The 27,195-nt window shown below is 48.0% G+C and overlaps 1 pseudogene across 1 annotated transcript; it reads left to right on the top strand.

Moving 5' to 3' along the window:
• Window positions 1-14,333: 14,333 nt before the first annotated feature.
• LOC310799058 (extracellular calcium-sensing receptor pseudogene) lies at window positions 14,334-20,911 on the top strand (annotated as a pseudogene). Its single transcript has 3 exons — window positions 14,334-14,618; window positions 16,692-16,815; window positions 19,998-20,911. The product of its transcript is annotated as an extracellular calcium-sensing receptor pseudogene (transcript).
• Window positions 20,912-27,195: the final 6,284 nt, after the last annotated feature.

Genomic DNA, 27,195 nt, shown 5'->3' with positions numbered 1-27,195 from the left:
GCCTCGAGACAGCAGGCCGGTCGTAACTCCGCCGTCCCGGCAGATAGACCGCTGACACTGAAAGGAGACGGGGATACACCCACAGGTGAATCCCCGCTACGGTTCAGCGCCCCCGACCGCACACCGCCCTGTTTGTTCAGGTGGGCGATCGCTGCCCTATTGTCCGAGCGAATCAGCACATGGTGCCCATGTGTGAGCCGCTGGAAGTGTTACCTCCGCATGCCGGGGGGACTGCGGAGGCAACGTTCTCTTTCGAGTCTGGCCGCACGCGGACTTGTCCGGCAGTGCGGTCCCCAAGAGAGCTCCCAACCAACAATGGGCCCATGGCGCCATTGATGGTGGGCTTGACCTGAGGCAGAGCCCGGCGAATCGCCTTCAGCTCTAGCACGTTTATGTGGCGAAGCTCCTGAGCCTCCCACCGGCCGTTCGCCGAAAAATGCCCGCAAATCGCACCCCCTCCTTAGAGGGAGGCGTCTGTGCGAATCACCATCCTGAGCGGGACAGGGCCCCACCGAGTACCTCTCGAGAGGTAACGGGGGTCCGCCCATATAGCCAGCGCCCGCCAGGCCTGACCTGTCAGAGGAACCCTGCGATGACGGTCCCCGGCCGAGTCCAGGCGAAACCTGAGAACCATATTTGGACCACGAGAGCATGTGTAGCCTCCCTAGCGGGAGCACATGCAGTGCTGAGGCCATCAGGCCCAACATCACTGTGCACTGATGCACTGACACCGAGGGCACAGACCTAACGCCCTTGGCTTGCTGTCCGAACCATGCGAGCCTGTCGCTCTGGCGAAAGGCTCGCAGGAAGTATAGCTCGAGCCCCAGGAAGGTCGCCGCCTGCGCTGGGACGAGGCAACTCTTCTGCCAGTTCACCAAAAACCCTAAGGTTTGCCGGTGATCGGTCACCACCTTGGTATGATCCGCGGCACAGACCCTCGAGTCGGCCGCTAAGAGAACGTCGTTGAGATATAGGAAGACGTGGATCCCCCTCGCGCGGAGGGGAGCCACGGCTGCCTCCACGCACACCGTGAGGGTTCGCGGGCTCAAAGACATGCCGCATGGCAAGCCACAGAACTCGTAAGCCTTCCCCAGGAAGGAGAACCTCAGGTATTTCCTGTGTCTCCTGACCATGTGGACATGGAAGACCGCACCTTCCAGATCCCTGGAAGTAAGAAATCCCCCTGTCTCAACTTGAACAGGCGGGGAAGAGAGCATTCGGGATGGGACTTCCTCAGCGTCTTGTTGAGACGCCGAAGGTCCAATTTTGGACGCATGGAGCCGTCCATGGCCTCCTCCTCCACGGCCAGATCGGGGGTCCCGTCGAACGTGGGTGGGCCAACTGTAGCGCGTATCCCCTCTGGAGGGTGCGCCGTAATGGGGACGGGGGAACATAGATGCTCCCAGGCATCGAGCCTGTTGGACAAGATGGTCTCTTGTGGCCAACGGAGCGGAACCCGTTCCACCACTCCGATCATACTCTCTCCCTCAATGTCCCCATAGGAGACAGTGAACGGTCATCAAAAGCAGAGAGCATATGAACTGAATCAAGTCTCTCTGCCCGCTTCGCGCTCAGAAAAGAGTATCACCGTCTCATCATCGTGGATAGCGAGACTGAACATTTTAGAAACACATTTCTCAAGTTAGAACTATAGAAATGATCCCTGAAATATAGTCATGAGTAGGGATGCATCGATTATAAATTTTGATGTACGATTATAGTCTGAGAAAAAACCACGATTATCACGGTTTCACGATTATTGTTATGGACGTATAAAAATCACATGAGCATTCTCTAAATAGAGGTTTTATTGTATTTCCCCCACAATCTTAACAGTTGCTGCCTTCCGGAATACTAATGCACGATATGGATTTTTACAGCCGATAGTATAGGCCTCCACTAACCGATCAATATTCTCCTGGCCAATAACCGATACGATAAACATACTATGTTACTTTTTTCACATTTTTGTATTTAAAAAAATAAGTTCTTAACCTGTATTTTATGCACACCTGGGATTAAAAAAAGAAGAAAGGGCAGATGTAGTGAGCAAAGATGGATGATTTAATATTCCATGGCTCTGACCTAATCAAATCTAACTGACATCACTATTGTGAACATAAAACAAACAACATTTCTGATATAATATGATTGTATTAGTAAAGTGTATCACTCAATAGTCACAAAAAATATTTTATTATTATTTTATAGAAGCGAAAGCCTATAGCTGCTTAGTCTGCAGAAAAAAACACAAAAGGCATAGTAACTTATATACTTAGACTCTTATTGGCATGTTACTGGCAACTAAATGTGCCGTCTGAATGAGGCCATTTACACCTGGCATTAACATGCGTTTTCTGCCATCAGATTGCAATCCGATTGTATTTTATCACTTGAAAGTACAGGTGTAAACACCCCCAAAACGCATTGAAGAAGGATTGCAATCTGATCGGCCAAACCACCTCCGGAGGTGGTCAGGGACGCATTATGACAACATTTAACACAAGTGTAAATGCAATGCGTCCTCTCAAAACGCATTCAGCAACTACCATACGGAAATACATAATCTTCGGAAGTCGGTGACGGCGCGCACACGTGAACGCAATTCCCCGGCAGCACCGCACCGGTGTGTGCCCTCATCTCGCCGCTGTGCCAGATGCGCACACACACAGGCAGCCTGTCACCATGGACCGGCTAAAAATTATCTATCTCTCCCCCGCTCCGCTTTTGCACAACAATCGTAGCGTTGCTTCAAAGTTTTGCTGCGGAGGTTTTGCCACGGCTGTAACCACCTGTGTTGCGTTCAGGTAACATCCTAAATTACGCTGTTATACAATTGAGAGCATAATTTCTCTTTTATATCAACACTTCTCCTTTGGTAAAGGAGCGAAAAATGAAAGGAAAATGAGGGAGAAAGGGTTCGAACCCTTTCCCCCTCATTTTCCTTTCATATAAATGAGAAATTATGCTCTCAATTGTATAACTATGTAATTTAGGATGTTACCTGAACGCAACACAGGTGGTTACAGCTAATGACATGCACGGAAAACGTATGTGTGTGTGTGTGTGTCTCGGACCCAGTGTCATTGTCAATAAACAGATAAAGAAATAGATGCAGTGCTGCGTGATCGGCCATCGTTTTGTCCAGGTGAAGGGGACGTTCACTGTGCATTTGAGCTTAACAATAACCTCTATTTCCCTGTGCATGAAACATGCATGCACACGTTCAGGGGGCGCGCGCGTGATGACGTTCGAGCTGGAGAGCAATCGGATTGCAATCTGTTCACCCAAAACGCATGTTAGTGCCAGGTGTAAATGGAATCAGGCTGAAGTGATAAAATACAATCTGATTGCAATCTGATGGCAGAAAACGCATGTTAATGCCAGGTGTAAATGGCCTGTTGCATTGGGGTCAGTTCTATTGAAGTGATGATGGGGCAGGCATGGAAAGCCTCACTATAAGCCATCATGTGTCGTTTCACTTTTTACTGGAAAATGCTCCTCTAGATTAAAGAAAGGACACTCTGTGGTGTTGACTGGTGTTTGTTATGTAAATGTGCGCATTTGTTTTCCTTGTCTCAGTCAGATCAGGACTGCCAAGCAGCTAGCTACGTTAGCTTCACGTTATTAGGCCTACATGTAACGTTAGCGGGTTGCTTTTGGAGTTGACACAAACCCTTGATGTTTGTTTTCGTGTAAAGCATGAGGTTCTCTATGGTTTAGGCCAGCGCTGGGAGCATGAAGTGCTTTAAATGCGGGGATGTTTGGTCACAACGAGCTTGAGGAACTATGTACGCTAGGCCATGGCCAGCTAGCTAACGTTAACGTCAATGACTGTATGTTAACGCTAAACAAATCCGCTGCCTCCTCTCCACGTTTGGTTTAACGTAACACCAGCTCAGACTTTCCCCTCATCTCAGAAACCTTGCGGGACATGTATTGCAACATTTATTTTGGTGCTGGCGTCCATGGCTAGGCTACAGACTGGCTACTACTGTGAGACATGGCAGCTGCCTGCCTGTGTTTGGTGCCTCCGCTAAATAGTCCGTGCGGAAACGAAGCGAGAGAGACAGGTTCCTCTCCTTCCAGCGCCGTCTGCGCCGCATGGGAGTTTAAACTGACGGACTGTTGTGAAACAAAACACTCGGTGTAGCGGAGCCTCTGCGGTTATATAACCGTGACGTTTTAAATCGCGGTTAATAGTCAAACCGGTTAACCCCTGCATCCCTAGTCATGAGCATATTGCTGGGCACCGGGACCTTTCGATCCGGTGCCCTGATGGGGGGGCGGGACGTGAGAGGCTACGCCCCCCCGCCGCATGGACAGTTCCGTAGAAGCTGTGCATGCTGGGGGAGAACTTCTTACGCAAGCTCCGCCTACTGACGCGCTGTTGTATCGAAGTAACCCCCCCCCCCCCCCCCCCGCCGTGCGCCTTTCGCAGGCTGGGGGGACTGCGGAGGTAACGTTCTCTCTCGAGACGCACGTGGACTTGTCCGACAGTGCGGCCCCCAGGCGAGCTCCCGACCAGCAATGAGCCGTTGGTGCCATTGATGGTGGGCTGTCCTAGGAGCCTCTAGCCGAGGCCAGGCCGTAGCCATGGACCAAGGCGAGCCTTGATGCTGGGTATGAGACCCTGGGCGAGCTCCCGACCGAACTCGGGCCTTGGGCACCGAGGACGGTGGGTCTAAAGCTACAAGCCGCAGGCTGGAACTAAGCCCAACCTTGGTGAGCCAACCGGTGGGCTTGACCTGGGCGCTGCCAACCGAGGCCAGGCCGTGGCCATGGACCAAGGTGCGCTGTGCCCCCAGCCAGGCTCCCTGCATTTGCAGGGGGCGCCCCAACAAGGGAGTGCGACCCATGGAGAGCTCCCAACCACCCCAGGCCTTGGGCACCAAGGGCGGTGGGCTTGTCCTTAGAGCTACAAGCCAAAGGCTGGCACTGAGCCCAGACCTTGGCGAGCTGTAAGCCCTGCTGGACGCGTAGCGCCAGCAAGGAGCAGTATGTCTAAGGTAGCGGAGGTATCTCGCGCCCAATGTACTTAGCACACAGGTACTAACTGCACGGGTGCACGCCAGCTACCTGCAAAATGCTATCGTTCTGTGCTAAACAGTACTAATATTGCTATCTGCACCTATGCAAGGCAAGCTAGCTTTAACACTTCTTTGAGAGCGGACCTTGGTCAGCTCTAAAGAGCTTAGCTGCGGACAAGACCGAAGGTTCAAGGCGCCTGTGCAGCGTGCTCGTGCCCAAGGCCGAACACGCACTTAACGTGCCGATTCATACTCGGCCAAGTAGTTTTACACACGGCCCATCCCCTCCCTGACCTTCCCTGCTCAGTAGCAAGAGGAAGCCGGAAGCTAACCACTAATAGCAAGCTCCCGCAGGGCGCACCCTATTAGCGGGAGTACTGCTTAAGCAAGCTAGCAAGAAGCACAGGCTAGACAGTAAGCAACCCGGAGGCTAGCGAACGTGCGCGTGCAATGGTAACGTAAGCGGCAATAGCCCATCCCGAAGGGGGGGCACCAATACCCACAACCTGTTAACCCGAGAGAACAGACGTGGAAGCCACTAGCTAAGCTAGCATAAGCACTGAGAGACAAGCGTGCGCTAACACAAGCCTGCGCACAGGCCGGTGCAGCGCGTCTCTACCCTGAGTGGGGAAGCAAGCGTGACCGCAAGCAAAGGCCAGCGGCCCGCGAAGCTAGTCAATCTCAGAAGAAACTCCTCAGCGGGAGTTGCAATCTAGTAGATGCTAATTGCACGAGGCAAGCAACACTTAGCAGACAAGCAAGCTGGCTAAGATGGCGTAAGTACTGAGAGAAGCGGCCCACACAAGGTGCGGGGCGAGCTCACCTAGCTAGCGAATCGCCCAGCTAAAATCTCAGACGCCAGTAAAAGCTACACTACATTTATGTAGGTTCAAATTAAATGTGCCGGTCGTAACCGGCCAGTAGCCTCACAGCTAATACAGCACCTAGCTGTTCCCCCCTCTCTCTGCTAACAGGAAAACGGGGTTACACATCGCTAGATACTGGCTGCACGGGAGCAAGCTAGCTAACTAGCTATTTCACTGAAGAGCATGGCTACTAGCTACTACTCTCGCTTAAGGCGCGCCCTACACAGAGGTAGCTGGCGCGAAGTACTTAGCACACAGACACTAACTGCACGTGTGCACGTTAGCTATCTGCCACAATAACCGGGTGCGTTACCCTGTCTGGGGACGCAGCCAGATATGGAGTGCTACAAGGTAGTCCAAGCTAGCTGCACTGAGCAAACTAGCTAACTATCTAACGCGCGCGCTCTAAAGCCGGCGTTCCTAAAGTACCTAGCAACAGAAACAACCGCACGGATGCAGCTAGCTATCTGTGACAACTGTGCTATTTAGCCTGTTGTTCTAGTGCTAACGGTACAAGCTATTCTGCATGTATGCAAACCTAGCTAGAGTTATGAGTGCAGACCTGAGTCATGCGCTCGAGCCTAACAACGTTGCCCCGTTCCCGGGGAAACGTTTCACATCAACTGCACGGCGGCAGCTGACAACAGTTAACTAAGGAAGATACTCTTAGCTTTTTAGATGACTTGTTCCGACGCCGCAGGGTGAAGGGTACAGGGTCGGGTCTCCGAAGCCTGCTTTATCCCGTCCACGCGACCCTCTTGAGGTGGGCAAGTCAGCCGGAACGAGCCTAGTATCTAAAGCTATATAATATAACTCCTCGTTAACCGCGGAGCTTTCACAAAACACGTCTTCACAGCGGCTGGAAGAAAGCGGAAGTGATTATTCCCTGGGCTGGCAGGACGTGACGTAGTCACGTGGATCCGTGTCAGTCCCAGGGGGTACCACGCCACCTACGGGTGGGTGGTCAGGTTTTAATAAAAAGTAATTTTGGAGCAAAATAACAGTCTTCCATAGGGCTGCGTTGCAGCGTTTAAGGCACTAGTGAGAGCTTGAGTTCGAAACGAAGTAAAACCCACTTATTTACACAGACATTTTATTAAATTTTATCCCACCCATTTTACTTATTTGCTGTACCTTTTGATTGCTGGATTGTCTGCACTTTATGGCCGGTGCGCCTCATGCCTTCTTATCACTTTATTTTAATTTGTGCTTGTTGATGTTGTTTCTTGCCTTGTGTTTATTTGCCTATTTGCTTATTGTATTTTGTTTTATCCTGCTGCCTGTTTTGATTGTAAAGCACTTTGTGATCTCTGGATTTGAAAGGTGCTATATAAATAAAGCATTACTTACTTACTTACTACATTGTAGCCTACTTGCAATAGGCTATTCACCTTCACCTGCTACAACCCGGAGGGTTGTTGGCATCACAGCCGATCTGGCATAAGCCTCGGCACGAGTCGAATTTTAATTGAGTCCACTGTAAATCCTCAAATCTTTTCTTTTGTCTCTGCCGTTTACCCGCTGCAAACACGTTTCTATTGTCCCACCCCAGTCAACAAAATAACCTGAATTGCATCAAAACAGATGTTCTTAACAGGTATATGATGTGATGGTGTCGTTATGAGATAGGATATATACAGTCAATAGGCCTACACCTATCCAAATTACGCATGGGGAGAAGTATGCCTCACGCAAACTGTATTACAGGGACTGCAAGACGGGAATCTGATTGATGTAACGCCCAGGCATTGCCAGGCCACACCTGTGAATAATTCTGGTGGTTAACACCACCCAAATCCCGTTTGCGCTGTGCATAAATGATTTGGCACGCCTTTAATCTGCGTTTGCGCCCGTTGTTGTGACGAGTTATGCTTCCCCGCACCACCATGCATCGCTACCATATTTTGGGGCTGTTTTAACTTAAAAACAGGGAGGTCACGTCTACCCAAACAATTATATCATTTTTAAACAGTTACGTTTCTGTATAAATCATTTCCGTGAGGTGGGGATGCGTTTTGCTGCTGTCTGGCGGGGGTGCAAAACTCGGCATAACACCTGGACAGCGGACTGCAATCTTCCCTGCTTTAAGGTGCTTTAAGGTGCGCAACAGGTGCGCAAACGCTAATAGAGGATATCGCCTGTACGAAGATAGGGCCCCATGTCTGGAAACACAACTCTATTATCAACATGAATGCCATACTGTGTGCAACGCTCACAAAAACTGCAGCCACCATGACCTTTGATACATTTAAAAAAGCTCTTGCTGGCGTGTCACAGATAAAAGCATCTGGAAGTGGTACTTTGTACTGTTTGCCATTAAAAGTTACAGCAGTTATTTGTTTTAAATCTTCAATAAAATCATGCATGTAGTCGTTTACTGATTCAGGTTTCCTGGGACCTGAATATGCACCTATGATAAATACATTTGCTTTTGGTAGTTCTACTATTTGACATAAAACAGGCCATAGCTGCATATTAGAGAGGCAATCCATCAACATTCACACGCACAGTCAATGTATCGGAGGTCAGCTCATGCTCATTTATCATTTTCAGTTCTGAAATTATTGCACTTGCAAGCCCAAAATGGTAGTCGCTTCCCTGTCCCATCTTGTTGACCTCACAGTCTTCCACTGTACCGAGGAGAGTTCTGGAATCCTTGGGTAAATCCAGACCTAGTCTCAACGCCAGACCCATGAGAGTTCTTATGCTGATACACTACGTTACTGCATGCTGCAGAGCTCTCTCTGGGTCTGGGACACTTTCCCTCAGCTGGCTGGTTATGGGAGGGAACCGTTCACTTGGCCAGTGATATGCCAGTGGTGGATTCAGTCCTCCCCAATCAGTAACGACTTTGCGATCAGACAACATGGGAGACGCAGCCCATATTTCGAACCGCTCTCTCATCGGTGCTACGACTTGCCCTACTCATTTAATTTCAACCCGCCTTCAAAAACCAGCAGTGGCTGTGAAGTGGCACAGACTCACTTATGTAGTATGCGAAGCGCAGCGAGTCAATGTAATATTTGAGTCTCGGGAGAGACTAATCCAGACCTAGCTCCAAAAGTATACCCAATAAAGAGTTAAAGTGGAACGCCACTTCCTGCTTCAGCACTGTACCAGAGATTTTCATCTGCCATTTATTTTCCCATAGACATTTCGTAAAATGCTTATAAAAATAGATTTACTTTGTCAAACCAAATGGTTCAGCTATATTTAGAATCGGGGGAGACCATAGAACATTTCACTCAGACCAAAACTTTAAAAAACAACATTGAAAAAAGATTTATTTAAATCCGCATATTTCTTTACGTTTTGGTCTAAGTGAAATGTTATGTGGTCTCTCCTGTTTTTAAATATATCTGAAACATTTTGTTTGACCAAGTAAAACTATTTTTATAAGCATATTACGAAATGTCTATGGGAAAATAAATGGCGGATGAAAATCTCTGGTACAGCGCTGAAGCAGGAAGTGACGTTTCACTTTGGCTCTCTATAGCTCTGACAGTGCAGAATGAGACACATTTCGGTTAGCTTTCCTCTTAGCGTCAGAATGGGGTTGCTCTTCAGCAAAATCATAGCTAGGACCTTCATCAGGGTCACTAGCAATGTAATCATCAACTTCAACTTCACTATCAAAATCCAAAAATCCAGATTCTTCAGTATTGTTCTCCAGATCTTCAATATTTTGCGCTGCCTGGTCCACATCATCATTGTCAAGATTCAGATTTACAGCTTCATCAGCATTGCTCTCCACATCATCTTCAAAACTTTGCGCTGCCTGGTCCACAGCCTGATCTGTCATTTCCACAGCCTCCATGGCGATGCTCATTAATGCTGTTGCACTCTGAGTTTTATTCTCCTCCTCCTTTTCTGTGAATTGCAAAGGTAATCCATCTCACTAAAATACACTGAAGATAAGTATAATCTAGTGTTTCCCACAGAATTTTATGAAACTGATGGGGGATCTCTAGTTACAGAAAGCAATGTGTGCAGCGACCAGCCAAGCGAATGTCGTAGGACACAAGATCTGTAAAGATGATCAATCAAAAGTCGACTATCAAAACCATTAGTTGACACTGTGCATCACATCATCTACTAAGTAGGGATGGCAAAAGATATTTTTTTCCCTGACTGACAACCAACACTCATTAACCAATCAACCGTTAACCGACAAGATAAAAATGTACTATTTTATAGCCTAATGCATTCCCCCGGCTGGTGAAGTTGGAGCACCTCTATTATTACTATTATTATTATACAGTGGGCATGTCAAAAAGGGGAAACTCGTGGGTACTATGGATGCCAACTATTCATTGGAGATTAATTAAATGGTCATAAGGACTTACTCAAGCACATGACATTTACTTAAAACAACATGCTCCTATATGCTTCTGTCAGTAGAACGGTGTTTTCAAATCATGTTTCAATGATCCCCCAGAGGGCACGATGATATCACTATAGCCCTTTTCAGACACGTCACGCAGTGAACTCTGACTGAACTTTACATGCCATATCGGAAGCCATATGGAGGAAGAGAGGAAAACACACCCTTGCAAAGATAAAACAGGCAAAGAGAAGCATGTGTGTGTGTGTGTGTGTGTGTGTGTGTGTGTGTGTGTGTGGGAGCATTTTGAAAAGAAAGGAGAAGATAGTACCGCATGCAATTACTGTGATTCTCCAGCCCGCCCGCCTTCTCCAGCTGATCGCGGGCAAAGTTGTGGGCGGACTCCAACCGATCCTGGAGTCTCCTGGCGTACTCTCTTCCCGGGGGAACAGCGGCAGTATCCGGCAGCCGGCCAAACGCCACCTCCGCTGGGGTCCGGAGCTCCCGGCCCAGCATGAGCAGAGCAGGCGTACAGGAGGTGGACTCCTGAACAGCGGACCTGTAGGCCATGAGAACAAGAGGAAGGTGTGTGTCCCAGTCACGCTGGTGCTCTGCTGTGAGGATGGATAACTGTTTAGCTAACTGTTTAGCTAGAGTCCTGTTGAACCTCTCTACAAGGCCATCACTTTGCGGGTGCAGTGCTGTGCTCCGGGGTTTTTTTTCGTGCCCAACCGCTCACGCTGTGGAGGGTTTCGGGTGCACTGAACCTGCTGAACATGCCTTCTACCAGCGCATCTACTACAGTCCCTGCCTCTTGATCTGGCAATGCGTACGCCTCTGGCCATTTCGTGAAATAGTTACTTGAAGGAGAGAACAGCCAGCACACTTGAATGTCCTTTCAAAAGTTTAATCCATCATCTGGGCAGTCAGCTACAATGGACGTTTCAGCCAAACAGGCCTTCTTCAGTGTTGTCACTATATTTCATGACATAGTCCATGGCTGCCAGAACGTAGCGGTTTCCCTTTTCTGTTTACGGAAACGGCCCCATTACGTCCACTGCTACTCTCTCCACGGGGCCCCCACCGCTAGTTGCTGGAGCAGGACGTGATGTGCAGGCGGCGGTGGTTTTGGTTTTCACCCCAAAGTGCCCTGCCCCCATCGTGCCATGGGAGCTTCTCATCACAGTCTCTCTGAGTGCTTTGGGGACCACCACCCGCCACCGGCTTTCTCCTGTGGCCGGCTCCTTCCAGGCCCTCTGCAGCACTCTGTCACGCGGCTCCTTCCAGGCCCTCTGCAGCACTCTGTCGCGCAGATACTCAAATTCGTGCCACAGATTCCTCGTAGCGGTTGTGACCCCTGCTCTGAGGGTGGTTTCCGACCTGCCTCCACCCACTGTAGGACCTGCCTCCACCCACTGTAGGACCTGCCTCCACCCACTGTAGGACCTGCCTCCACCCACGACCTGCCTCCACCCACTGTAGGACCGGCTGCAAGGCTGGGTCTTGCTGCTGCTGCGCTCTCCACTCTGCTGGTCCGATTATTTGCAGTTCTCTGCAGATCGGCCCCAACCCTTCATGCATGGGGCACAATACCCTGCCTCTCCACGGCACTCTTCCTTCCTTGCATCTCTCTTCTCGCAGTATCGACACCCCCTTGAAGCACAGGGGCGTCTGGACAGGGCGTCAGCGTTCGTGTGGCATGCCCCGGCCCTGTGCACAATTGTGAAATTATAGGCCTGTAGCTTCTCCAGCCAGCGTGGTATCTGCCCCTCCGGCTCTCGAAAGGACATCAGCCACTGGAGAGCTTAGTGATCAGGCCCCGCACAAACCTCCTGTAGTACGAGGCGAGACCCACAAAACAAAACCCTCCAGCTGTTTTTTTGTGGTGGGGGTGGGCCACTCTCTTACTGCCTGGATCTTTTCCAGACTGCTGATGCCCTCGCCCCGATCTTGTGTCCCAAAAACTCCACCTCTCTCCTCATGAAGTGACATTTGTCCGTGTTGCGCTTCAGGCCCGCCTCCCGTATCTTCCCCAGGACCCTCCTCAATGTCCTCAGGGCCGCGTGGAAAGAACCCCCGTGTGTCAAGATGTCATCTAGATAGACAACGCATTCCCGGTGAGGAATGCCAGCCAGCACCTTCTCCATTAGCCTCTCAAAAGTGGCTGGGGCATTGCATAGTCCAAAGCTGGGAACAAAAGGCGAAAAAAGAAAGAGGTGACATACCAGGGCAGGCATCAAGTAGTTCCAATGATTGACCTATTTTGGTATAAAAGGGTGACCCCCCCAAAAGAGTGACCAACTTGTACCCCTGTAACATAACAAAAATAAACCAAAACAATAATATATACATACATGTGCACACACGCACACTGTATGTGCATATATACACACGCACATACACTTACTAACATGTACCCCCCCCCCCCCCCCGCATACACACACACATACAGGATTTAAATGGGGGGAAAAGAAAAAAGGGCATAAGGAAAGGGAAAAGAAACAAAAGAGACCATAACCCAAAAACAAACCATAATAAACAACTTTTGTGTTGCTAGTAGGCACCGCAAACTGTCCAGAACACACCTTTAGGTTCCCGGCAGCGAACCCAAGTTTGAAGCGGATCGGATGAACGGTTCTCGAGGTAAACCGCTTCTTGTGTTGCCAGTTGGTGGCGCTGTCCAAATTTCACGAAATTCCGCACTGCACTCCGCCAGGTCCTCCTAAGCAGACTCCCCAATTTTGGCTGTGATCGGAGCAATGGTGTGCAAGTTATGGCCACATAAATTCTAAATCATTGCTGTAGCGCCCCCTATGGATGATTTTTTTCTCCCTTCTTAATTTTTTCCACATGGTTTCCACATATGGTTTCATGCCAAACCCTGAAAAGTGTTTTGGGAAAGTTTGAAGGCGATTGGAGCAATGACAGTGCACCTTGCTACTCCAGACAGACAGACACATACATACACACAAGCATACAACTCCCAAATTATAGTAGTAGGATGCCTGAACCAGGAACACTTATGACTTGTATCTACAGTACAAGTAAAATATTTGCAAGATGTTATCGAATACAGTTGTGGGGCATTTCAATTAACCTATTCACAGTATAATCTTCTAGGCTTTACAGCTCCTTCATCCCCCATTATTTTTCAAATTACTGCAAATTAGACATTCAAATATTGAATGCAATATGCAATTGCAATGCAAAAACACCACACCTTTATGTGAATAAGATACAGCCAAAACCCATTAAGAACTTTCCAGTTTTGCACCTCCCTCCTCTGTCCTGTCCTCCCTGTGGAGCCATGGAACATCACTGTTCATGAATATTTGTCATGCTTTAATATCTATAAATACTGATGCAAGCTCTGCCCTGCTCCTGTTAGGGCACATCTGCTGCTGCCCCACAGTTTGTCTCTTAAGGTCCACACGTTTTTTCTTGCGATTAATTCACATGTCAACAATATTTTTTGAACCTATATCAGTCAATGCAACCGTGCATACCAACGGCGAAGATTCGCTGAGCAATATTTGTGACATAAATCTTTTTCGGACCAGGGTTGCGAAATTAGCTTCCGACGTGTACATATCTGTTGCTGTGATTGACAGATGGGTCAAAATTCACATTGCAATTTTGTGCTGTATATTGGCATTGCTCTTGGTGTGTAATGGCCTTTAGTATAATGTCAGAGCAGGGTTGGGCCCTTCTGCATCTGCTGCTGGTGGCATCTCTCTCTGGGGCTGAGGAGCCGGTGTGTCGGCAGATAGGGGAGCCAGAGATCCCCCAGGCTTCTAAGAATGGGGACATTATTTTGGGTGGAATCTTCTCTATACACAACAGCTGGAAAGGCAGACATGACACGCACACGTACATGAACAGACCACCGCCACTGCAGTGCACAAGGTAAATCACTCTGTAGCAAGCTGTTTGACATAAGTAAGATAGAAGAGCTGGGTAGATATACAAAAATGATTAAAAACGTTACAGTTGTGAAATAAGAAATGTTTGCTCATATAGTCTCACTTTTAATGTTGTTTCACAACAAAGACATACTGGCTATAACACCAACTACAGTATTTATAACTGTCTGGTTTAAGTTTTGATTTCAGAATGTTCCAGTTTGCTCAGGCTATGCTCTTTGCCATTGAGGAGATTAACAACAGCACAGACTTGCTGCCTGGCATCTTTCTGGGCTACAAGATCTATGATGGATGTGGCAACAGTGCAAGGGCAGTAAGGGTGGCACTGGCCTTGGCTAATGGTAATGAGAATTTATCCACAGCCTCCAAGGCACCCTGCACCAGACCGGCCCAGGTGCAGGCCATTGTAGGAGCCACCTCCTCCTCTCTTTCCATTGCTATATCCACTGCCATCGGACCTCTTCATATCCCAATGGTAGATAGCATTTTTTTGTTTGTTTGTTTGTTTGACAAATGTATAATCATATACTGTAATAGACCTTGACCACAGTTTGATCTATAAATGCTGTTTTATTTTCCTGATAATACAGTAATTATTATACTGCAATTTGTCTGACTGCTCACAGTAAAGGCAGTTTGAAGAGAATTACTGGTAATGTGCTTTTCCTGTGTACATTGTTTAGGAATTTGCATGATCATCTTGGGAATATCATTGCTTTCTACTCCCTAGATCAGCCACTGGTCCAGCTGTGCTTGTCTCAGTGACAAAGTCCGGTACCCATCCTTCCTCAGAACACTACCCAGTGATTTCCACCAGAGCAGAGCTATGGCCCAGTTGGTCAAGCACTTTGGCTGGACTTGGGTCGGGGCAATTAGGAGTAATGATGCTTATGGCAATAACGGCATGGTCATATTCACAGAGGCGGCCCAAAAGCTGGGCATCTGTCTAGAATACTCTGTAGCCATATTTAGAACAGATCCACCAGAAGAAATACAGGCAATAATTGACATTATCAAAGCTTCCACTTCAAAGGTGATTGTCAATTTGCTCTGCCCCCCTGATTTGGAAATACTAATACAAGAGATGGCCTCCCACAACCTGACTGGGTACCAGTGGGTAGGCTGTGATGGCTGGATCGTTGATCCCTACGTGGCAACTCTGAATAGACAACACCACATCCTGGATGGTGCTATAGCTCTGTCCGTCGCCAAGGTCCATGTCACAGGCATGAGAGAGTTCATTTTAGATGTAAAGTCACTCAATTCATATACTGAAGAGATGTTCACAGAATTCTGGGAGACAATGTTTGATTGTAAGTTCAAGGAGACGAAGGGCTCAGAAGGGAATCAGAGATACTGTACAGGGTCTGAAGATCTGTCTGGGCAGCAACACATTTTCACTGATATGTCATACATGGCATTCTTTAACACTGTCTATAAAGCAGTGTATGCTGTGGCTCACGCTCTGCATAGTGCTCTTGGCTGTAAAGAAACATGTGACAATAAGGTACAGCCAGATCCATTCACGGTGAGTTGAACACTGAAGTCTGAATGATAGTTCAACATTATGCGCTTCACAGATGCGCTGAACAGATTTTTTGTTTGTTGGTGTTTTGTTTTTTGCTTTTTAAATCTTTAATGGTATTGTTTAACAAATGGTTGCATGTCCATCATTCTGCAGCTTATACAAGGTGGCAGAGCTAATAGAGTACCGCAGGGATGACGTTTTTTGTAGGCTTAACTAGAAATCGCCACCATTTTGGCTCATCAGGGGAAAAGTGAATGGACTTTTAGAATGGAGATTTCACTTAAATGCATACAATAAGGTCTTTGGTTAACAAAAGTTTATGGGAACGCAAATTTGTATTCAGCAGGATAATCTTCACAAATGTGAATAACTGACTTTTGAAGGGTTTTATAAAATTCTAGTTAAAAAAGAACGCATTTACGTTCCAAAAGTCATAAAAGTTATTCACGTTTGTGAAGATTATCATGGTGAACCCACATTTGCGTTCCCATAAACTTTTGTTAACCACAGACCTTATTTTATGCATTTAAGCGAAACCCCCATGTTAAATCCCATAGACTTTTCCACTGAAGAACCCGGAAGTATACTTCCGGACTCATCCCTGCGGCTCTCTATACGAGGTAGTTTATATTTAATGAAATAAGTAAAGTAATATGTACAGTATCTGCTTAGATTTTGCAGCACCTAAAAAAGGTTCAGTTCAAGACAAAGGCGGGGGAGGATGTTTACTTTGATGAGAATGGAGACCCACCAGGAAAGTATGACATTATAAACTGGCAGCCGGACGAAAATGGCAGTGTGGAGTTTGTCACCGTTGGTCTTTACGACGGATCTTTACCTGCAGAAAAACAGCTAAATCTCCACACTAAGTCCTTAATTTGGGCACAGAACTCAGAACAGGTTAATACTGTATAATCATTCATGGATTGTTAATTTGTGGGATTATTGTATCAGAATTCCAAATGCTGACTTGTAAAGACAACATAACGTGTCTCTCATATTGCTTTTTTGTTCATGCAGGTGCCTGTGTCAGTGTGCAGTGAGAGCTGTCCCCCAGGAACCCGTAAAGTCCTCCAGAGAGGAAAGCCAGTCTGCTGCTATGACTGTATACCATGTGCAGAGGGAGAAATCAGCAATACCACAGGTACTCTAGCAGGGGCGGACTGGGATCATAATTCAGGCCGGGCATTAGATACCAAGCAGGCCAGGCTGATACGGGCCGACGCGCGTGCCGGCGTCCGAAGGGCGGCGGCGAAAAATTTGGGCCATTTGAAGCTCAATTTGGGCCGTTTGAAGCCAGATTTGGGCCGTTTGAAGCCCAATTTGGGTCGTTTAAAGCCAGATTTGGGCCGTTTGAAGCCCGATTTGGGCCGTTTGAAGCCCAATTTGGGCCAAGTCCAATTTTACAATGAGATGCACCCACTTTAAACCTGAATAAAGTAATAAAACCACTAGTAAACCAGTAGGCGGCGCCTGGCCTGCTGTTCAGTCAGTGGCCTGGCCTGGCCTGCAATTTTTTTTTTTTTTTTTTTTTTTTTTTTTTTTTTGCAGGCCAGGCCAGGCCAGGCCACCGGGCATTTGCCCGACGTGCCCGATTATGCAGTCCGCCCCTGTACTCTAGTATTGTTCAACGCCTGTAAATTCAATATCAGCAATCAAATAAATATTCAAATATATTACCAGTATTTATATACAGCAGTAAAAGTGGAATTCATCATCAGTGTATGTTTAAAAAAATTAGAGTAAGGACAAACTTACAAAGGACTTACTTACAAACCTGTGGAATAGTCTCTGCGATGAGCTAAAATTGTGTAAGTCTATCTGTAAATTTAAAAGAATGTTTAAACTTAGAGAACTTTATAAATACAAAACCTTAGTATGATCAAGTATATAAAGCTATATTAATGCTTCTACGATCTAATGTAAATCTGCTTTTCGTTGTTAATTGATTCTTGCAACTGTCTTGTTTTGTCTTTGATTTAATGAAATGTAAAAAAGGTAGGTATAAATAAGCTACGGCTTCAGCCATGAGGAGTGCGCCACACTTTTGACAGAAGTGTGGGTCCGCCAAAGCGCGCTCTGCATGCTCCGGCCCCACACAGAACATGCACAGATCGTGCGAGTCGTCCGTAGCCATCTCAGCACTGTATCAGCTGCACTGACGGAACGGTGTGTTCGCGTCAATAGCTGGGCGAGGCGGGTCCGTGGACACAGCCTGGCTAGCGAGGGTGAAGGAAAAAAGCTGCGAACGATTTTTGGCTAACAAGCCTAGCGAAGCAGGCTAACGAGCTACGGTGCAAGCAACAGTACAAGCTAGCGCTAGGCAGGCATTGCTAAGCTAGCTAATACATGACCCCGGCCGGGGAAGCAGTTAGCTTAGGCTAGCGTAACCCAACAGCTAATACCTAGCCACAGGAAGGTGGGAGGTGCCAGGGAGCAGGTTTATGGCAGTCGTAGGGTTGGTGAGGAGGCAGAGAAGTCACACCGGAGCGGCTGAAAACCTCCTTCAAATCTAGATATGCAGGGGGCACCTTAGACAGATCTGGAAACTCAGAAGAAGAAGGAGGGCTATGGACAAGAGACAGGGCATTTCTTAGACAGACGGCATGACAGTGCTCACTCCAGCCTAACATTTTACCCCTGTGGCCCAGCCAATGTGGGGATTGTGTCTGAGGAGCCACGTGTAACCAAGAATTACTGGGACTTGAGGGGCATGGATCAAATCAAATGACAGAGTTTCATGATGGTTACCAGACAGGCTGAGGTGCACCGGAGCAGTGCGGTGGGGGACTTTGGCCATCGAGGGCGCTGGCCGGGAGGCGGGACTCCAGGAGCGTCTGCGGGTGTCCCATTTCGGACATGTGGCCGTCATAGTGCCACTTGCTGGCAACTCAAATAGCTGTTTATCTTGAGAACTGTTAATCTGATCGACTTCAAACTTCGGGAGTGTGCTGCCGTAAACCCTGCGGAGTGTGGTGCACAATAAACTAACTGAGAATTCTGACATTAAGAAGAATAAAGAAGCATACTGTTACATGTGACATCACTGACGATGTCACCGATGATGTCACTGATGATAATTATCAGTCAGATCACAAGCCAAAAAAGGTTGGGAACCCCTGTGTTAGCAGTCTTGCTTAGCTTGGCTGCTGTATCTCTTTGGCTTGTCCGGATAGCTTGGTCTGGTGTGTTGAACATTACGCTGATTGTTTAACACACAATACAAGACACCTACAAACATGTAAGATTACATTATAACAAACTAAACAGCACGCTTATTGCAAATGGTCACATCTGTCTTCTGTATGAAACACATGATAAGGGAAGGGATAAGACTGCTATGGAAGCCTCTGTAAGGACATCTACATAATTTCCTCAACTATGCCTCCTCCTGATGGACAGCCATAAAAGCACAATTGTACACAAACAGGACCGTGACATAATGTAGCTGTCATGTCATGGCCATGGCTCCTTTCTATACATCTATTTTCTATACATCTATCTATTTCTATACATTGCCATCTGGTGGTCATGTAGTGTTACTGAACCATCTATCTGCCTAGAAAAAAATAACAAGTGCAAATACCTTGAAGTCTCTTATAGCCCTTTAGGCAATATTTTGGGGGTACCTCAACATCACGGCTAATCGTTTTTAAATGGTCCTACCCCTACCCTACCATAAGCCTAAGTCACCCACATCCCCACAGCGACTCCCCTTACCCACCCCTTGATTCCCAGCTCTCTATGACCTTCGTATGCCTAGCTACCGCCATGCCCCTTCCTTGACCCCTCTCCACCCAACCACACCCCCCTAGGCACCCGTCAAACCCTGACCCTCTACGACCTTCCTATCCCTAGCTACGGTCCTTTTCACTACACCCCCTCCCACCACTCACATCCCCAAAGCCACTCCCCCTACCCACTCCTCGAATCCTGACTCTCCACGACCTGTCTATCCCTATCGTTTTCCCCCACCACCCATATTCCCTTAGCCACTCTCCCTACTCACCACTCAAATCCTGACTCTACGACCTTTGTATCTCTAGCTACAGCACCTCTTCCCTAGTCCAACCCCCTTTCCTCGCCACGCCACCTCCCACCACCCACATCCTAGCCACCTGTTAAACCCCGACTCAACGACCTACCTATCCCTCGGTACAGCCCCTATTGCCTAGCCCTGCCCTCTTCACTAGTTGTCCATGAGTGACTGAGTGAGTGAGTGTCCTGACTTTAGTATCTTCTGACCCTGGCCTGGCCTGCTGCCACTGCCATGGGAAAGTAAGGGAAATCAGGAAATCTAATATCTGTTTTGGTTTTAACTTGTAGATTCCATCACCTGTGAGCGATGCCATCCTGAATTCTGGTCAAATGAGAAAAGAGATGACTGTGAGAAGAAGGACACAGAGTTTCTATCATATGAAGAGATTATGGGGGCACTGCTCGCGGCGGCGGCCCTGTTGGGAACTTGCATGACTGCTATGGTGGCTTTCATTTTCTTCAGATACAGGAACAGCCCCATAGTCAAGGCCAACAACTCTGAGCTGAGCTTCCTGCTGCTCTTCTCTCTTGCTCTGTGTTTCCTGTGTTCTCTGACCTTCATCGGCCGGCCCACTAAGTTGACCTGCATGCTGCGACACACATCATTTGGGATCACCTTTGTCCTCTGCATGTCTTGTGTTCTGGGGAAAACTATAGTGGTGTTACTGGCCTTCAGGGCTACACTTCCAGGGAGTAATATCATGAAATGGTTCGGCCCTGCTCAGCAGAGACTCAGTGTTCTGGCTTTCACTCTCATACAGGTCCTGATTTGCATACTTTGGCTAACTATCTCTCCTCCTTTTCCTTTCAAGAATTTTAAACACTTTAAAGACAAAATAATCTTAGAATGTGCATTAGGCTCAGCTGTAGGCTTCTGGGCTGTGTTGGGGTATATAGGAGTCCTGGCTATGCTATGTTTCTTTCTAGCGTTTTTGGCTCGGAACCTGCCTGATAATTTCAATGAAGCCAAATTCATCACCTTCAGCATGCTGATATTCTGTGCGGTCTGGATCACCTTTATCCCTGCGTATGTCAGCTCTCCAGGGAAGTTCAGTGTTGCTGTGGAGATATTTGCAATTCTGGGCTCCAGTTTTGCACTGCTAATCTGTATTTTTATTCCAAAATGTTACATAATCTTATTCAAGCCAGAAAAGAATACAAAAAAGAACATGATGGGTAAAATGCCATCAAAATCATCATGATTTTGATGTATAATATGATGATGTATAATATAGACATAGTAGAATGACAAGAACTTGTTTAAATAAAAACACAGGTAGGCTGAAATTCAGCCTACAGTTGGCTGGGAGGTTATTTCACCACTGTTTGTCTGGTGGTCTGCAGGATATCTCCAAAAGTTAGGGATTTGTATGAAACTTGACAGAAAGGTTGGTCATGGGCCAGGCCCACTGGCGAAAAGGGTGCCTAATTTCTTCAACACCACAAAACTTTGTAGAAAGGTTGTCCATGCGTCAAGGACGAACTGATTAACTTTCCACAGCCACTAGCCAACAAGGGGCATGGCAATGGCCATGGCCAATCACAAAATGGTGCTTAACTTCCACACAGGTTCACGTAACACCATGGATCACGTAACACCATGGAACACGTAACACCATGGAACACGTAACACCATGGAACACGTAACACCATGGAACACGTAACACCATGGATCACGTAACACCATGGATCACGTAACACCATGGATCACGTAACAACATGGAACATTGTAGCTAAGTCATGGGCCAACTAGGAACTGAGTACCTTTCCACATCCACTGGCCAAACAAAAGGGTGGGGTAATGGGCGTGGCCAATCACAAAAAATGTGCCTAAATTCCAAACGGATGAACCTTTCCACGCCCACTGGCCAAAAGGCGGTGTGGTAATAATGGGCATGGCCAATCAAAAGGTGCCTAACCTCCAAACGGATTCACGATAACCACGGAACTTTGCAGAAAGGCTGGTCATGGGCCAAGGAAGTGATTAACGTTCAACACACCCACTAGCCAAAAGGGGACATGGTAATGCCCGTGGCCAATCACACAAAAGTGCTTAACTTCCAAATGGATTCACATAACACCACGGAACTTCGTAGAAAGGCTGGCCCTAGGCCAAGGAGGAACTGATTCACTTTGCACTCCCACTGGCGAAAAGAGGGTGTGGTAATGGGGGTAACCAGTCACAAAAAAGCACCTAAGTTCCAAATACAACTTTTCATGTAACACCACAAAACTTTGTTGAAAGATTGGTGGAGGTATGCACTCTACAGAGTGCCCTCTAGTTAATTATATGCCTTTAATGTTGTTGGTTAGGCACAGGCCTAATGCTGTATGGCAGGAACACATCTGCTTACCTCTTCGGCATGTTGATACCAGTGCTTTTTGGTTTGGGCACAGCACTGTGTGGGTCTGCGTCTACTTGCTGGCAGTGTTGGTACTTGTTCATGACCCCGACAACAGAAGTTGTCACATGAGCTGGTGTAATGTAATTTGATTTATCATCATCTACAGACTGACAGACATTACGTTCAAACAAGCCAGTTAATGTAAGAATTGTAAGCCTTTAATTCACTCAAGCACACGGCTGTGCTGTAGTGGATTCCCTTTCTGTGGTCTCTGTGCTGCTGACTGCAACTGTGAATTTACATCCATTCTGGCCGGTGCTGTGGCTCGTAGGTCTGTACATTCAGACGCACACGGCCTCTGAACTTGATGGGCCTGTTGCAGAGGATCTTCTGCACGGGTTCAGAGTTATCAAACACCACGAAGCAACAGTTTGGCAGCTTCCCTCCACTTTTGATCCTCAGCTCCAGGACTGTACCATACTGTTCAAAGAACTCCTTGAGTTCGGCCTTGTTTACGTCACGGGGGATATTTCCCACGAACAGCTGGTGGGCATCAGGGTACAAGACAACCCTGCCCACCTGTGACTTGCCCTGCTCGCCCTCCTGCACTGGCCTGGGCCCTCTGTGTAGAGGAAGGGCTCCAGCCCTCTGTTCCCTTGGCCTCTGGTCTGTCTGTGGTCTCTGTGCTGCTAACTGCAACTCTGACTTCACCTCCACTCTCACTGGTGTGGTAGTGACTTTAACGACGTGGTGCGAGAGTCCCGAGACTGGAGCAGCCCCGATGGGGTGGTGGTCCCGCCTGCTGCCCTCCCTGGCTGACTGGGTCTTATTATCATTCTTTTCCTGCACGTTCAGACGCACGCCGCCTTTGAACATGATGGGCCTGTTGCTGAGGATCTTCTGCACGGGTTCAGAGTCATCAAACACCACGAAGGCAAATTGCAGCTCCCTTCGACTTTTGATCTTCAGCTCGAGGACTGTACCATAGTGTTCAAAGAACTCCTTGAGCTCGGTCTTGTTCACGTCATGTGGGACATTTCCCACGAAAAGCTGGTGAGCTAAGGGGTACTGGATGACCGTGCGCATCCCCGACCCGCCCTGCTCGCCCTCCTGCACTGCCCTGGGCCCTTTGTGTACAGGAGGGGGGCCTCCAGGTCTCTGGTCTGTCTGTGGTCCCTGTGCTGCTGATTGCAACTCTGACTTCACCTCCACTCTCACCGGTGCTGTGGAAGTGACTTTGACAATGTGGGGGGAGAGTCCCGAGACTGGGACAGACCCGCTGGGTGGGAGGTCACACCTGCCGTCCTCCCTGGCCGACCGGGTCTTCTTCTCCTCCACGTTCAGACGCACGCTGCCTCTGAACTTGATGGGCCTGTTGTTGAGGATCTTCTGTACAGGTTCAGAGTTATCAAACACAACAAAGCCAAAGTTTGGCCGCTTCCCTCCACATTTGATCTTCAGCTCCAGGACAGTACCATACTTTTCAAAGAACTCCTTGAGCTCAGCCTTGTCCACCTCATGTGGGACATTTCCCACAAACAGCTGGTGGGCTAAGGGGTACGGGACGATCCTGCACACCTCCGACTCACCCTGCCCGCCCTCTCGCACTGGCCTGGGCCCTCTGTGTACAGGATGTCCATCAGGCCTCTGTTCACTTGGCCTCTGGTCTGTTTGTGGTCTCTGTGCTGCTGACTGCAACTCCAACTTCAATTCCACTCTGGCCGGTGCTATGGGAGTGACTTTGACAATGTCGGGGGAGAATCCAGAGACTGGGACAGCCCCAGTGGGTGGAAGGTCCTGCCTATCGCCCTCCCTGGCCTTCTTCTCCTCCACGTTCAGACGCACACTGCCTCTGAACATGGGCTTGTTCCTGAGGATCTTCTGTACGGGTTCAGAGTTATCAAACACCACGAAGGCAAAGTTAAGTAGCTTCCTTCCACTTTTGATCTTCAGCTCCAGGACTGTGCCATACTGTTCGAAGAACTCCTTGAGCTCAGCCTTGTCCACGTCATGCGGGATGTTTCCAACAAATAGCTGGTGGTCATTGGGGTACGGCACGAGCCTGGGCACCTCCGACTCGCCCTGATCGCCCTCCTGCACTGGCCTGGGCCCTCTGTGTACAGGAGGGCTTCCAGGCCTCTGTTCCCTTGGCCTCTGGTCTCTCTGTGGTCTCTGTGCTGCTGACAGCAACTCCACCTCCACTCTCACCGGTGCTGTGGGAGTGATTTTGACAATGTGGGGGGAGAGTCCTGAGACTGGGACGGCCCCGCTGGGTGGGAGGTTCTTACTGACAACCGACGCCCAGGAGAACGGCATGTTTTTCTGTGGAGTGGCAGTGGTGGGTTTGGCGGGCACGGCAGTGGGCTCTGCAGTGGGCCTCTCGTCTCTCGTTGCTGCTGATTGCAACTCTGCCTTCACCTCCACTCTGGCCGGTGCTGTGGGAGTGACTTTGACAATGTGGGGGGAGAGTCCTAAGACTAGGACGTCTGCACTGGGTGGGAGGTTCTTACTGGTGACCGACTCCCAGGATAATGAGGTCTTCTCTGTCTGCTTGACAGCTGTATGCATCTCTGCTTGTGTCTTCAGTGTCGTCTCCGTCTTCAGCTCCACCACGGCGGCCTGTGCATCCTCCAGCTTCATGTTGTGCTCGATCTCTGGATAGTTCTTGTTCTTGGCTATCTTTCTCTCTCTCTCTGTCTTGCATGTCACCTCCATGGCAATCAACTTTACCCACAAACGCTCTAGCGGTCCTACTTATAGCCTCTGCAGGGAAGGATTTATGACATCACTGATGATGTCACAATATATGATATCAGTGTCTGTCATCATCACTGATAATATCACTTATTACTTAGAATTGGTGATGTCACCATCGATGTTACTCGAGCACTCGATGAGATGTCATCAGTGACTCACTCAAGCAATTGTGATGTCATCAGTGAGTGATGTCATCAGCGATGGGTGAGTGTGGTTGCACGGTGCCACATTTGAAGTGCAGTGCATGTTTGTTCACTCACCTACCCACCCACTCACTCACTCACTCCTTTTATTATAAGATTAGCCATGTACTTGTTTTTCAATGCAAACGATGCATCTGTAGCTACAGTCATTAGCCGCCATGTCTAACTCCAAAGAAATCAATCAATGTTGGTGTACTTATTGAAAGGCTGCCTTGCTTGTAGAACATGAATACCATTATGGTCTTCTGGCAGATTTGGGTTACAATGCTCCACCAAACTGCTGAGCTGTCTAGAACTGTATGACATCATCTGTGATTTCTGACTTCATCACTCTGTGACATCATCAGTGATTTATGACATCATCTGTGAAATATGACATCACAATGGACCTGGCCACTAGGCCGAGCAGTCTAGAACTGTATGACATCATCTGTGATTTATGTCATCATGTTAGAACTGTATGACATCATCAGTGATTTATGTCATCATGTTATCATAACATTATGCGCGGCCTAGGGCAAACCTGCGCATGACATCAAAAAAAGTGACTCCCATCTTTCCCCACTCCCCAGGATGACCATCCCACAATGCAGTCCAAAACAATCAAACAAAAATCTACCAGATAACAGAGTAGCAGAATGTCAGGGTGGGCAAATAAAATAAAATCTATATTAAAGTTAACTTCCAGACTTCCGGTAGCGCAGCTACAAGTATGACAGCATAGAAAGGAGCTCTTGCTTCTTCAAAATCATCAAAACCCCATAATTCGTGTTCCTAACTGGGTGAAAGTGATTTAAACTAAGAGAATGTCCGGGGACAAAATTACAAAAGGGAGGAGTGTCACGACACGGAGGGGCACCGCGGCACTAGATACACGAAAAGAAGACGACGCAGCTGAAACCCACGACGTAGAACCTGACAACATGGAGGAAGAAAAAGGAAGTGGTAGCTTATGGCATGCGGGACCTTAAATCAGAAATGAAAAAAGAATGGTGGGTGACTTGCCCGATTGGTTCCCCTTGGACCCCCTGAGTGGGACCCCATGCAACGTTTCTTACAAGCACATTAGCACACTATATGGATGGTAGCAGTACATTATAATTGTCGATTTTATATATATATATATATATATATATATATATATATATATATATATATAGCTGTGTTTTCATGTCTGCTCGGAGACTGAGTCAGACTTGAGGCAGTTCTTTTTTCTTTCATTTTTTTCAATTCTAACAATGTACAAACAAAACAAACAAACAAGCTCAGACATAATATTTTAACATATTGTTAAAATTGAAAATTGAAAAAAAGAAAGAAAAAATAACTGTCTCAAGTCTGACTCAGTCTCCGAGCAGACATGAAAACACAGCTGGATGATGAGCTAAGAACTGAAATCAACGAGCAAGTTAAAACGGCTACTGGCAAGATAGAGGAGGTTGCCAAATGTTGGAGTCAAAGACACTCTCATGCAGCTGCTTGATAACCAAAATTCACTCCAGGCTAAGATCACTGACCTGGAGGGTCTTGACGCAATAACATCCGTATTTATGTGGTATTCCTGAAAACGCAGAAGGTACCTCATGCTACGGTTTGTGGAAAACATGCTTCAGTCGGAACTGGGGGATGGGCTTGGGTCAAGAGAAGGCCCTCAGAATTGAAAGAGCACACAGAGTAGTGATGGGCGGGTTTGAACCAATCGTTCGAGACTCTTTTTACTGACTCGAGTATTGTCTGACTCGACTCGCCCCCTGTATCAAGTTAATTGCTGTATTATTTAGCCCTGTGAGGAAACAACTTTGGTGCTTGTTTCAACTCAGTAGCTACTCGCTCTCCCGGAGTCAAAAACCCCTCCCTGCCCTGAGCTGAGGGGCCCAGCGTAGCAGAGCCTGCAGCCCCTCGCTGTGCATGCGGCTGCCCCCTCGTTACTACCCGCCTCACACTCCGAGCTCCGCGGCTCGGCGAGTCAGCCCAGCCCGGAACCCCTCCCTGCTCGCTCTATCTACTCTTCTGTCACCAGTGCCCTGAGCTCGAGCTGACTCAACCCGTCTGCACAGGCAAGCACTCGTCTCGCTCACCCACAAATTCCATGCCACAGTCAGTAACCGACCATGAAAACAATAAGATAATGTTATACCAAAAATTAGCCTCAGAGTTGGTTTGTTTGCTCCCCTCACGTTA

Source organism: Poromitra crassiceps (genome assembly GCF_964638095.1).
Source record: "Poromitra crassiceps genome assembly, chromosome: 27".
In the NCBI taxonomy this organism is placed as follows: Eukaryota; Metazoa; Chordata; class Actinopteri; order Beryciformes; family Melamphaidae; genus Poromitra; species Poromitra crassiceps.
Note: the sequence above shows the minus strand (reverse complement) of the source record. Positions and strands in the feature narration are given on the sequence as shown.